The 4,122-nt window shown below is 46.6% G+C and overlaps 1 long non-coding RNA gene across 1 annotated transcript; it reads left to right on the top strand.

Moving 5' to 3' along the window:
- The first annotated feature begins 2,069 nt into the window (after positions 1 to 2,069).
- LOC114617429 lies at positions 2,070 to 3,803 on the top strand. The gene is made up of 3 exons (XR_003710793.1): positions 2,070 to 2,895; positions 3,200 to 3,258; positions 3,369 to 3,803. It is a non-coding gene; the product is annotated as an uncharacterized LOC114617429 (long non-coding RNA).
- The last annotated feature ends 319 nt before the right edge of the window (positions 3,804 to 4,122 follow it).

Below are 4,122 nucleotides of genomic sequence, written 5' to 3'. Positions count from 1 at the left end.
CAAGCTGCCTGGGAGACAGTCTTCTGGCTGCCATTGGATCAAGATGTAGAACTCTCAGCTCCTCCAACACCATATGCTGCCACGTTTCCCACCTTGATGATAATGGACTGAACCTCTAAACCTGTAAGGCAGCCCCAATTAAATGTTGTCCTTTATAACAGGTTTCTTGGTCATGGTGTCTCTTGACAGCAATGGAAGCCGTAACTAGACAGTAACCCAGGCAGGCACTGAACTCACAATCCTCCTGCTGCAGCTTCCTGAGTAGCTGGGATTGCAGGACTGTGCCCTCAGGCCTGGCTGCAATTTGTTTTCATTTCTCTTTGCTCTTGGCACTTCTCCTACTTCTTCATCTCCAGGCTCTGTGTGATGAATGTTATTCACCCCTTCCTTCCCAGACTTCCTTTAACAGAGACCCTTTCATCCTGGCAGGCAATTGCCACAAGCATCTAAGGAGTGGTCATGTGGGCTGAGAAATGATCAGAGGCCCAAGGCTGCTGCTGTAGGTGATGGTAGTTCGGGTCTCACTCACACTCCCTCTGAGCTTTAGGTTTTCCATTCAAGCCCATAAACACCACACCCAGGGCATTCCAGCCGAGCTCTCTGTAGCCAAGCCAGAATCTTTAGACAACCAGAGGGGAAAAAATGTGCTGAAGGAGCAAGACCTCCATGCTGTCATCCTGTGGGACTCACCCCAGTAGCCTCAGCTGGGGCAGCCATCCCCAGTGCAGGAATGGGCGGCCCTGGGCCATGAGAATCGTGAGTGGAAACCGAAGCCTGATTCCTTTCTTCCTGTCCCCGCAGAGCTCAGAATGACTAAAGAATGAGCCAGCATTGAGGATGCATTTGTCAAAGTGAGAGAGGCATGTACGATCACTGAGCGTGGCTTGAGAGTCCCACCTCATAAAGGAATGCCTCCACCCTTCCAGGAGATGAGTTAAGATATGTTCAACTTTAGAAAATCCTCCCCTGATTCCACAAATGGCAAACCCCAGACTATTCCTGTTGGCCAGGTAGGGGAAAATAGGTCTACTGAAAAGAAACTAATTGCAAACTGACACTCAGAAATCCCCCATGTCTCAATGATTCTGTGTTGTAGGATATTGAATAAGGAGGCCATAGAGGGGCCCCAGTGAGAATAAGCCACATTTCCAAAGCACTTTATAGTTCAAGAAGCAGTTTCTCGTGTCTATCAGACAGTTCAGTGCAGATAACCTGAGAAAGCCCAGCAGAAAAGGAGTCAATATAGGGGACTAGGCACTTATAACATGGCTGCAACATTTAGAGAAACCGGCATCCAGTCTGGGTCTCCAGGGTGATTTCCACAACTGTATTCCAAAAAAAGCCTGCTCAGACAGTGTTCACCTCTGCCATAGTCAGGAAGCTACTGCCAGAAGGCTTGGCTTTAAGCTAGATAATAGTACTGTTCACCCCAGGCTCATAGAACAAGGACTACACACAAGGACATCTACCACTCACCCAGGCCTCTCCTTTCTCAGCTTTCTTCATTCAGTGCTTGCAAGCAGACACATGATTGGTAGACTCCCCATGACATCTGAAACCATGGCTGCAAGGGAGGGAGTCTAGGAATTGTAGGCTTTTAACTTCCTAGTCTTTGCAGTACAGGATGTACATTAGAAAGCTGGGCTAGATGTCTGCCTGTCTGCAATGCATTTAATGCTCACAGAAAATCTGGAAACAAGAGGAGAGGTGTTAGCCTCACTTGTCGAAGAGAAATGACAGAGAGGCGGGGGAGCCAGGGGCTGTGCTTTGAGCCAGTGAAGCTGAAGAGTCGTAGGGATTGAGCTGGGTGAAGAGCTGAGCCAGAACTGTATTCTGTGGATAGGGAATAGAAGGTGCGAAGACCAGAACGTACCTACACGTAGAAGAGAAGTGACAGAGCCACAGAGCTGGATACATGCGGAGATGTTGCTGTTAGCCAGACAGGAGGATGCGAAGCGAGCCTGGGGAGGTACGAGGGGGTGGGCAGACAGGCAAGCCTGAAGGTCTGGATAGAATCTGGCTTTTGTTCTGAGAAGGATAAGAACCAGCCATCCGAGGCTTACGAAGGGGAATGCAGATGGAACCTGATCATAGACTTCACAGTAGTCGCTGTGCTTCCTGGTTACATGTTTGCACTTGTAACCAAATATGTCCACAAATATGTCACTGTCCCAAACTGTCCCTCCCTGTGCTTTATTTTTGCATAATTTCCATGGTTTTTAAATCCAAGAAATGGGATTTAAAAAACAAAGGCAGGAGGGGAGGATGGTAAGATGTCAACAGAGCTATTTACATAAACCCAAGCTCCTAGGGAAGCCGCTGCTCTCCTTTGTGAGGGTCCATGACACCTCCAACTCAAATAGTATGGAAACACAAAGAGTGTTTTATTCTGTAGAAGTCCAGCATGCTGAGATCTCCCATTACCGAGATAGAGAGACACCCAAGTGAGCTTGCCGGCCTGATTTAAAGCACATTAGGAAATTCTGGGGTAGGTGACCTCTCTGTTAATCTGTTGGGTCCATCGCTACAGACATTCCATTACTGGGGTGTAAGGGCTGGAAACTGTTGCTGGGGAAGTCTGGAAACTGCTGCTGACCCATTGTCCTTGTCTCAGGCTGGGTGGCAGGGCTGCTTCTGCTGCCTGGACTTGCCAGGAGTTGCCCAGTTCTTGGAAACAGAGATTTAGGCCTAGTCTCCTTAGCTGCTAATTTGAATCCTGTCATGGAGTCAGCCTAGCCTTCTCACCTTCACACATGATATGTGACTTTGTGTTCTTTTCTGAGTTCATCATGGTTGGTTTCCAGTCAGCTGATTCAAAATACTCATGAAAAAAATGGAAAAAAATACTCATGAATCTTGAGATTATTGATGTTTGACTGGCACAGTTACAATGGGGTAAGATGTGCGTGGATCCTAAGGGTGAGAGCACTTGCTTAGGTGAACCCCCTAACAGGGCTTCTCAGCACGGAGCCTCTTTCTAAGTCTTCTGAGGGTGTACTAAGCACATGGGGATGGGACTGGGGGTGGGGTTATCCATGCCAGCTCAGGGTGGGTGGCTAGACATAGGAAACGTGTATGTGAGATTTTCCTCTGGGAACAGTGGTTGGACAGATAACATCCTGGTCTGTGGATGTGTAGTATGAAACCTTAAGACAGGGATGCCACGGCTCACCCTGCTCTTCTTTCTTTGGATTTTCAGGAAACTTTGGCTGGGAGATTCAGAGATAGCATTGCTGCCTTTCAAAGCACTACCTGCATGTGAGTTGGGGCAAACTGGTGCATCTTTTTACATTGTATTTAAGTCTCTTAAGCAAACTTATTTGTTCAATTGCAACAATCTTTAGGCGCCTCTTTTCCTCCATCTACAGCCGCCAGATACAAGAAGAATGCCCAGTCATTTCCACTTATATTTTGGAAACTCTGAAAGAAATATACAAGAATCCAAACCTTATTTTTTTTTCTTGAAAAAAAAAAAGGAAATCATGTGAAGACTCAAATGATCAGTGAAGTACAGCATCAACAGGTGCTGATCAGACTCGAAGAGACTTTGGGAGGAGGTTGCTAAGCACGAGTGAGGGTGGAAAGGAAAGATGTTGGTAAGGGAAGGCAGGACCAGTGTCAATATTAATTGGTAGTTTCAGTTTGGAAAGATGCAAAAATCCTGGAGACAGACTGTGGTGACATTTACACAATAGTGTGAACACACTTAATGATACTGAGATGCACATTCAAATGCTCTTAAAGTGCTAAATCTGATGTTATTCCCGTTATAATTTTTAAATAAAAATATCACTGTGAATAGAGAACATTGTCTCGATAAGGAGACCCTAAGCTTGTTGACTTTTAGTTCAGAGACTGTGAATGTGTGGTTATACTAAAAACAACCTGCTTCCTGAAAACACATAACTCATCCCAGGCCAACAGGCGCTCTTCCTGTGCTTTCGTGCATTCTGAGGCTGAGGCTGTCCCCATAGTGTGTCTGTCAGGAAGTGAGTGACTCATGGGGTCTTTATGACAGATCTGTGAATCACACACACACACACACACACACACACACACACACACACACACACGAGTCACCCCTGCAGGCTTGTAAAACAGGCAATGATGTGAGGCCAGAGA

This window comes from Grammomys surdaster, unplaced genomic scaffold (assembly GCF_004785775.1).
Source record: "Grammomys surdaster isolate TR1022 unplaced genomic scaffold, NIH_TR_1.0 136, whole genome shotgun sequence".
Taxonomy (NCBI): domain Eukaryota; kingdom Metazoa; phylum Chordata; class Mammalia; order Rodentia; family Muridae; genus Grammomys; species Grammomys surdaster.
The sequence above is the reverse complement of the archived record's forward strand: the minus strand, read 5'-3'. Positions and strand labels throughout refer to the sequence as shown.